Source organism: Mustela putorius, unplaced genomic scaffold (genome assembly GCF_011764305.1).
Source record: "Mustela putorius furo isolate JIRA1106 unplaced genomic scaffold, ASM1176430v1.1 tig00000129_pilon_pilon_pilon, whole genome shotgun sequence".
Lineage (NCBI taxonomy): Eukaryota > Metazoa > Chordata > Mammalia > Carnivora > Mustelidae > Mustela > Mustela putorius.
In genome coordinates, this window is record NW_025421290.1 from 5,173,739 (window position 1) to 5,183,850 (window position 10,112).

Here is a 10,112-nt window from a genome sequence, read left to right on the forward strand (position 1 = left end):
CCCATGGAGCAGGTCCCAAGCAGGACCCTCAGATCCTAAATTGAAGGCAGGGGCTTAATCCATTGAACCACCCACGTGCCCCCCAGAGGTGCTAATTTAATTGGCTGGGGGCACAGCCTGGACTCCTGGATGATTCCAAAGCTTCCCAGGTGACTGTAATGTGTAGCCACAGTTGAGAGCCATTGGTTTAATAGTACTCTCCCAGTGAAACCATCTGGGTTCTGTGCTTTTTGAGTGGGAAAGCTGTTTGACCACTTTTTCTGTTTCTTCTCTATAGTTGATCTGCTTAGATTTTCTGTCTCTTCTTGGGAAGTTTAGTTAAATTATACTTCCTTAGGTAAGTATTTATATCATTGAGATTTTTCAGATTTCTTCGGAAGACTTGAGAAAAGCCAACTTTTATGAATGTTTTAATTTCTTCTGTATCTGTGGTGATTTTTCCTTAAGTTTCATTTATTTTGTATATTCAAGATTTCTCTTTTCCCCCTTGATTTGTTAGATAAGGTTTTATTTGCCTTTTTTTGCTTTAAAGCACCAGCTTTTGGGACTAGTTCTATTTTTTCTTTGTTTTTTAATTAATTAATGTCTACTTTTATCCTTATTGCTTTATTTTGTTTTCCTTAGAAAAGAAACAAACAAGGATAAATAAACGTAACATATGGAGTTGTCAGAAATTAAAGTTTTTCTTTTTTCTTTCCTTTTTACGTAGACATAACTATTACCCAAGGCTATGAGCCTCCCAGGACCACTGTTTAGATGTGTTTAGGATCTGATTTGGAGTGTTTCATTGCTCTTATAGATCAGATATTTTTTGATCTAAGAGTTGTCTAGGATGGTTGATACGGGATGCCTGGCTGGTGTAGTCAGAAGAGCGTGTGATTCTTGATCTTGTTGGGATCTTGAGTTTGAGCCCTGTATTGGGGATAAAGATTATTTAAATAAACTTTAAAAAGGATAGTCAATATTATCCTGGATCCTCTATTTCTTTATCTGATGTTTATTAATTCTCCACTAGGAACAATGATGAGATTATTTTATTTCCTCTTTATATCCCTTCTCTTTATTTTGCCACATAATTTTAGTGATATTATCTATTATCCATGTCATATTATTATAAAAATTGTTACCTTTTCTGTAACTATTAATTATGCATATATTTTCATTAATTAATTTCTCAGTTTATTTATTTTTAAAGATTTTATTTATTTATTTATTTGACAGAGATCACAAGTAGGCAGAGAGGCAGACAGAGAGAGGGGGAAGCAGGTTCCCTGTTGAGTAGAGAACCGGATGAGGGGCTCAATCCCAGGACCCTGGGATCATGACCCGAGCCAAAGGCAGAGCCACCCAGGTACCCCAATTTCTCAGTTTAAAAGAAAATTTTGGCCCCAGGTATAAAAAAATAAAGAAATCATTATTCTTTAACTTCCTACCTTTTCATCATTCTCCTCTCAACTTTCTTAGAAAAATTGTTTTCACTTTGTCAGAGTTCACAGCATTTGCACTTGGTTCTGTAACTGTAATTCCCATTTTTGTTTTAGTTCAAGTCCAACAATTAAATAGATTCAATGCTCACAGGCAGCTCCCTGCTATGCAGGTTTTCCATTTGTCTTGGTTGACTGAAATTTGCCCTCTGATAGTTTCCTCAGAAAGAGCTCATGGGAATAATATTCCCTGAGTGTTTGCATGTTGAAAATTGCTGATTGCCTTTAGAAGTGAAGAACAGTTTGGAGTATGTATTTCTTTCTGGGAGATACTGCTCTACTCTCTAATAATGAATGTCATCGTGGAGAAATCTGAGGCTAATCTGAATTTTCACTGTTATAAATGACTTGATTCCTCCCTCCCCCTACCCTTCCACCTTGGCTGCCCAAAGCGTCTTTACTTTTAAGTAATCTTTTATCTTCAAAGTCCAGTAAACTGTCTATGACTATAGTGAGTCGAGATTGTTGTGCGATAGGGTATGCCCTTTCAATCTGTAGGTTCAAGTTGCCTTTTATTCCAGGAAAGTTTTTAAAAGTATATCTTTAAATGTTTGTTTTCTTCCAGTATTTATGCTGTTCTCTTCAGGTCCTCTTATTTTTCACATGCTGAGTTGCTTACTCTTGCTTTTGTATTTATGAATTTCTCCCTGGATACTTTTGTCTGTATTTACATTTCGTTTTTGTACCTTTTTCTCATTTCTGAGCCCTATGTTCTATATGATGTCTTTCTTTTTTTTTTTAAAGATTTTATTTTTGAGTAATCTCTATACCCAATGTGGGGTTTGAACTCACATCCCTGAGATCAAGAGCCACACGGTCCATGACTGGGCTAGCCAGGTGCCCCATACCCTGTCTTTTTACCCTTGTCCTTAGGCCAGTTCTGCATACATCTCTACTATGGTTTTCTTTTTTTCTTTTTCTTTCTCGTCTTTCCTCTGTCAGCATATGCTTCATCTCTTTTAGTCATCTCACGCCCACTTCTCTGAGTTGTTCTTTGGGTCTTCTCTCTAGAAACAATGGCTTTGTTACATTTTTTAAACACTTAAGACAAAATATGTGTTCAACATTTTCATCTGCTCTGAGGTAACTCTTCATCTGCATTTGTTCTTCTGTTTGTTTTTCATTTTTGTCTTTATGCCTTTGTTGGTTCCTTTTTTATTCCTCGCCTCTGAGAATTTTTCCTAGATTAACTGTATTTATAGGATGTTTGTGTTCTGAAGGGGACATGGACACCTTCTCCATCAGTGAAAAACGTTTCTTTTGACCCAGGATTTGGCATGTGAGACATTTTAGCTTTTTCTTCTCCCCAGCCAATGAAGAGAAGCCACAGCAGAGCTTTTCAGTGTAGTCTCTTTTCTGTGACTATGGCTTGTTTGTGGGATTCCACTTTAGTCCCACCTCTTCTGCTACTCAAAACCAATCCTGGTCCAGGGAAACTCATGATACCAGCCTACCTATCTGTATTAGACAGGCAGGGCCGCCATAATGAAGTACCACAGACTAGGCGACTTTAAACAGAAATATATTCTTTCGCCATTCTGAAGGCAAGGTGTTGGTAGGGTTGGTTCCTTCTAGGGGCTCTGAGGAAGAATCTTTTCCTTGCCTCCATCCTAGCACCTGGTGGCTGCTGGCAACCCTGGTGTTTCTCGTCAGTTAAATAAATGCATGGCTGCGATCTCTGTCTTCAACCTTGCGTGGCGTTCTCCTCTCTATCTCCCGAGTCAGATTTCTGTCTTCTTAGGAAAACACCAGTCATTTGATTAGCCCCACCCTGATCCAGGATGACCTCATTTTATCTTAATTCCATCTGCAAACTCTATTTCCAAACAAAGTCAAATTCAGAAGTACCAGGAATTAAGACTTCAACGTATCTTTTGAGGGGACACAATTCAACTCATAAAATACCACCTCACTCTCATTATTGTACAAACAGAACTACTGATTTTTCACCTCAGCATATGCATCTCATGAGATAGGAAGCCTTGGGTGCCCTCTCTTAGCTCCCTTCAACGCCTCTGCTCAAATTCCACTGCTTTTGGTATTCCTTCTACCTATTTTGTGGTTAAGAGCCTCACCTGTTCTAAATTATTTATTGAAGATGGGGTTTTTATTCCCATCCCCATTTCCTTGGTTGTGTTTTTTGTTGTTGTTGCCGGGTGGTTTCTGAAAGATGATGGAAATGCCAATTTTATGTGACATCTTCAAACCGGAAATGCCTTGGGTGTCCCTCATTCTTTAGGGGTCAGTGACACAATGAATTGAACAACAAAGGAATGTACACTATTTTTAGTACTCATTTCATCAAAATAGCCTTTTATTCTCAGTCTAGCATGCCAATTCTACCCATGTTGCCTCATAGATAGGGATTAATAATATTTGCTTATGTTAAGACTTAAAAATATTTCATAAGGATCGTATTGAGCTGATATGCAGTTGTCATTATTTTTTCCTTTTATATAACAGTGTTACACTTCTTTAATTATAGGATAGCCAATTAAAAAGCTAATATTTCTTTTTCTCAGTGTATAGAAAGTCTGTATTGTGTCTTTAGAACTATATAGTGTTGAAAGTTTTTTATGAGGTTTAAATTATTTTTACTCCAGTTGAACCTTTCTAAAAATAAACATTGTAAGAAATATAAAACTATTGTGTCAACTTAAGGGATTCATTTCCAGGAATAGCCATTCACTCTTTATATATAGAATACTTTAAAGATTCTTAGCTCCAAAATATTCCTGGAATCTGCTGATTTATTGAGATTTATTCTTGTAATACTTTCTACTAAGTCTACTAAATACTTTTTCCATTAAACGCTAATAACAAGCCTGACTTTTCAAGTTTCTCCAAGCTTGTCATTTGAATTATTACCTCTTCAGCTTTGTGTGATTCTTCTGAATGGCAGAGTCAGCAGTTACTTTCTGCTAAGTAATAGAGGCCGTCGACTTAACAGAACTGCTCACAATTACAGAACATAAAACAGCTCATTTTAACCATTTGTCTGCTTGGGACTTGGAAAGGTATAATGTAGTTACACAAGTTATTTTTACCAGAGTTGGCCTCTGGGGAAAATGTTTGCTTTTTGAATAACAACACTCCTGGCCTACCATTAACCTAATCACATCAGAACCAATGTAGCACAGTGTTTTAAGTATGTGGACTTGGAATCCCACTGCCAGGGTTCAGATCTTGGCTCTAAAAGCTGTGTGAGGGGTGCCTGGGTGGTTCAGTGGGTTAAAGCCTCTGCCTTCGGCTTGGGTCATGATCCCAGGGTCCTGGGATCGAGCCCCGTGTCGGGATCTCTGCTTGGCAGGGGGCCTGCTTCCTTCTCTCTCTCTGCTGGCCTCTCTGCCTACTTGTGATCTCTATCAAGTAAATAAATAAAAATAAAATAAAATAAAATAAAAGCTGTGTGAACTTGGGCAAGTTTCTTAACCTCTCTGTGCCTCAGTTTCTTCACCTGTAAAATGAAGGTTGGTGTTGGATTACATGGGTTAGCATAAGTAAAGAGCTTTGAACTGTGCCTGGCCCACTTTGAGCACTGTATGAGTGCTAGCTATCGAGATAAGCACTAGTTATTGTCTTCATCTACTCCCTGGACCCACAGCTATACTAGGAGAGTAGTGGCTAACTACCCTGGCAGTCACTAGCCTAGAGATTAGTAGGTGTTCAGAAACCCCTGTTGAAACAAGGCACTGACTGGAGGAGTTGTGTGTGAAGGAGAGACACCAAGCTGGAGTTCTTACCTCAGTAACTGCCAGACAGGAAGTTGCATTCGAGAGGGAAAGCACCTCAGAGCTCCAAGAACAATGTCTGGTACATGAGCGCCGTGACAGCTGTACAATGTAACTGTCAGGGGAATCTGAAGAGTTAATGACCCTGATTCAGAGTGGGAAAGTTTAAGCCCCTCACTCCAACCACAGAGAAGGAAGGGTAAGGTCCTGAACACCAAGGAATGAATAGTTTCTAATGGAAAGAGATCAAATCGTGAGTCTGTAAGCATAGAAAAATTGTTAGCCTAAGAAATAAGCAACCAGATAAGATGAAAGAGATGAAGTAATAAGATTAAGTTGCTCTATCTACTCTGTTCTGTGAATATTTTAACTCTTGTGAGTAAAACCTTTTCCTCTTAGTTTCAAAAATCTACGAATTTTTAACAGCTAAAGTTCGGTGTGGAGAAGGCTGAGGTATGGTGGTTGTGACCGTCCATCTCCCCAGCCCCTCCCACAGACCTCACCTCATGGCTCCTCATGAGATATTTCAGTTTTCTTGTGGGAGGAAAAAGACCTGTAAAGCTATGTTGGTGTAAGTAATAGGTGGCCTGGGGATCAGATGGAAAATAAGAGCCCTGTTTAATAGGTTGGGTGGTGCTATGAGAAGAACAAAGGTTTTGGAGTTCTAGACTGAGCTTCCAATCCAGGCTTCAAGATTTACAAGCTGGGGATTTCAGGCAAATTATTTAACCCTTAAAAAAAAAAATATATATATATATATATATATATACATATATATATGTATATATATGTATGTTTTTAATTTATATTTATTTATTTATTAAGTAAGCTCTATGCCCAACGTGGGGCTTGAACTCACCACCCTGATATCAAGAATCACATGCTCTACTGACTGATCCAGCCAGGTGCCCCTCAAGTTGCTTAACCATTTTGAACTACATTTTCCTCATCTGTAAAATGGGGTTAATATTGTCTTAATATTATCTTAATCTTAATATTATCTAACCATTCTTTTTCTCATTATTAACTGAAGACAGAGCATCTGACCTGATTAAATTTAAGCCAGTTTGGTATTTCCTGTCTCCAACAGTGAGGTGAAAACTAGAAATAACTTTAAAAAATAAATATATATAGTGATTCTAATCACGATCTCTATGCATTATAGAATAATGGAAGATCTACATTTTTAGAAAATTATCCGTTTTAGCAAACGATTAGCAATATGGTCACTTGCTCACAATGAAACAGATGAATTCTGATGTTAGCCTCATAGTGGCATGAAGTAAGATTTAGACTCTGTGGGCGGAAACTATCTTCTTCAGGATTCCCGGAAACAGCTGCTCTGGTGTGGGGTACACAGGAAGTGCTGAAAAATGCTTGTTAAGTATTTTATTAAAGTGCACTTTATACATATTTATGGACACATACATTTTTATAACTCATTTCTGTACCCTTGAGAATGAATTTTAAAAGAAAAAAATGTAGTCAAGCAAAGCTTTGGCACAGATTGCTAAGGCTGGGCTTGGACATTGATTCCTCTTTTCTCGTTGTCAAGAACTCCTAGTGCTGTACACATGAACAAGGCTGGATAGGCAAAATGATGGGAAGAAGTAAAAAAATGTGAGCTGTGGTTCTATTCGCGCCTGGACTTCAAGGAAGTGTTTTCTACTTATGTTTTGATTTAACGAATGTACTACTTTTACACTTTTAAACCCTGATTTTTCCCCTCCAATTGTGGCCATATGATCATGGGTTGGTCCCTATCTGCTCCCTGCCCCCCGCCAATACCTATACCCCCTTTTATAGCTGAATTCTTGGCTAGACTGAAGCTGAACCAAACATTGAATATAGAACTAAGTACTGAATCCAAGTGTCCTTGCTTTATTGTTCTCCTGAGATTTAAGTACTGAAGTGCCAGGTCTGAAAAAGTTTGGTTCTTGTATATACAAGCTGAACTTATGAGCCATCATTTTGTCCATGATCTTACATTTTGATGTCAGTTGAGGATGCCAGAAAATAATATCACACAGAAGATTCGGATTTTTAAAATCAGAGTTATGTGAGGATAGAGTATAGAGTTAAATCATCTTTTGTGCCAGTTGTCTATTGCTGTGTAACAAATTACCTGAAAATTCAATGGCTTAAAACAATGACAAATACTTATTATCTCATTATTAGGCCAAGAATTTGGGACAAGCTTCTGGTGGTTCTGGGGTCTTTCAGGGCTTTTCATGAGATTGTAGTCAAGGTGTTGGTCATGGCCGCAGACATTTTGAAGGCTTGTCTGAGTAGCTCATTCTCCTGGTTGGCAAGTTGGTGCTGTCTTTTGGCAGGGAGGCTCAGTTCTTCACCATGTGGACTTCTCCAGAGGCCTGCTTGTATCTTCACACATGACAACTGGCCTCCCTCAGATCAACTGAGCAGGATGGAAGCTGCAATTTCTTTTATGATCTAGCCTCGGAAGTCACAATTCACAAAATGGTCTATTGATGATACAAGTCAGACCTATTCACTGTGGAAGGGGACAACACCACACAAGAATTTTCAGGGTCACCTTGGAGACTGGCTCCCAGAGTTCTGCAAAGTTTGATACACGCACATACAAATCTCTCACATCTGTGGAGTAGAGGTGGGGTTGAAGGAGGTGGTACTGGGTGGGGAGATTTCCTTCTCTCCTGAGATAATTTTTTTTTTTTTTTTAATTTTAGAAGAATACATATAGAGAGAGCACAAGAGCGCAGAGGAAGGGGCAGCAGGTGGAAGGAAAGAAACCCAAGTAGATTCCATGCTGTGGCTTGGAGCCCAATTTGGGGCTCCATCCCATCACTCGAGATTATGACCTGAGCCAAAACCAAGAGTTGCATGCTCAGCCAACAGAGCCACCCAGGCGCCCCTGAGATAATAATTTTTAATTTTAGCTATTTTGGGGGGGTACGCTTACTTTTTTTAAAAAAAGATTTTATTTATTTATTTGACAGAGATCACAAGTAGGCAGAGAGAGAGGAGGAAGCAGGCTCCCCACTGAGCAGAGAGAGCCCGATGTGGGACTTGATCCCAGGACACTGAGATCATGACCCGAGCTGAAGGCAGAGTCTTAACCCACTGAGCCATCCAGACACCCTGGGTATGCTTCCTTTTGATATAGATTTTTCCTCTCTCTTCACTTTTTTTCACTGCCTGCCCCATTCCATGTACCTATTTCTAAGATGCTCTCCCTACTATTAACTCACATTCTTGTATACTCGGATTTGTAGGCAAATGAAAGTATAGAGTACTGATGAAGGCACTGAGGTGCCCTTCTCTAAGTAAAATATTTAAATTTCAGGGAACGATTTCTGTGGAATGATATTTAACCCCAAACATGTACAACTTAGACTTGGGCTTAAAATCAGGGTGTACAACTCGTTCATCACAGAAAGAAATAGAATTCATTATCTATGTAATAAAGACATGTGGGGAATCAAGCACTCATATGACACATTATGAAGTTAGATTTATTATGTGTGACTCCTGCCTCAACACCACCATCTATGGAAGAGCCAAGGAGAATTTAGATATTTGTAAAGACAGTTTGATGATTGCATATTCATTCAAAGTATACTTACTTCGTCCTCATGTAAGCTTTTTTGTAGACTGACACTTGCCAACTCTATGGAGGAGGCTGGAGGACCCAATTCATGTCAAGATACCACCCTGCAGAGTCCCCAGAAGGAAAACTCCTTACTTGGAGGGCTGTGAATCAGCCAATTAAGAGCCAGGGGTGGGGTGAGCTCTGGACTCCTCTAGGGCTCCCATGTCTTCCTTTAGCTGTTGTCTAGCCTCCTTCTAACTTTACCAGTTATCGATCACCACTCCCTGGGCGCAGCTTCCATCTCCCTGTCACTTCAAAGTTTTTATTCTTTTTGAATTGCTGTGGACCAGGAAGCAAAAGAGCCAAGAGGTATTTGATGTAAGTGTAAAAATGGGTATTAATACTATTAACAAAATGAAACACTGAAGGCTGCTCAGGCAGTATTCAGTGCAGGCAGCCCCTGGGACCACCTGGGTTGGAGGGAGTCCAGGGCTGGGTAGGTCAGAGTAGCAGAGCTGTGCGCTAACCCAGGGCAGCTAACTGAGCTAACCCAGCTAACTGAGCTGCTAGTTCTGAGTTCCTTGTGCAGAGGAACAGCAAAGGGAGCCTCACTGGGGGCCCTTCCAAGAGGGCAAACGCCTGGTCCCTAGTGTGTAGATGGGGGTCAAGGATGATAAGTAGGGCCTTTGAAAGCAGTCTGTGCAGTTGCTTTGGCTTACCAGCTGTGTGACCTTGAGCAGATGATTTAACCTCTTGAAGTCTTAATAACACTTCTTCAGAACAGGAGATAAAAGTACATGGCATGTAAGGTTGTTGTAAGAATCAGTGAAAAATGTGTATAAGGTACTTAGCATATTGCCTGGCATATAATAAGATTACAAGCTTAGCATTTTTTTTTTCTTAAGATTTTATTTATTTATTTGACAGACAGAGATCACAAGTAGGCAGAGAGAGAAAGGAGGGGAAGCAGGCTCCCGCTGAGCAGAGAGCCCGATGTGGGGCTCGATCCCAGGACCCCGGGATCATGACCCGAGCCGAAGGCAGAGGCTTCAACCCACTGAGCCACCCAGGCGCCCCGCAAGCTTAGCATTTATTAAAAAACACATACATACACCTTGGAGCCTCACTGCATTTTCCCCTGGGAGCCCATTCTTTATAGGTAGGACATTTTAAAATGAGGATCCTCTTTTTTTTCCCCCAATAATTAAAAACTTCCTGTTTAAAGAGCAGTGTTATAGGAAGAATAGGTCTTATGGAATGGGTAAGACGTGATTATGGGAGGAAAGATATCCACATATGCATACATCAAAGACTCTAGGTCTTTGG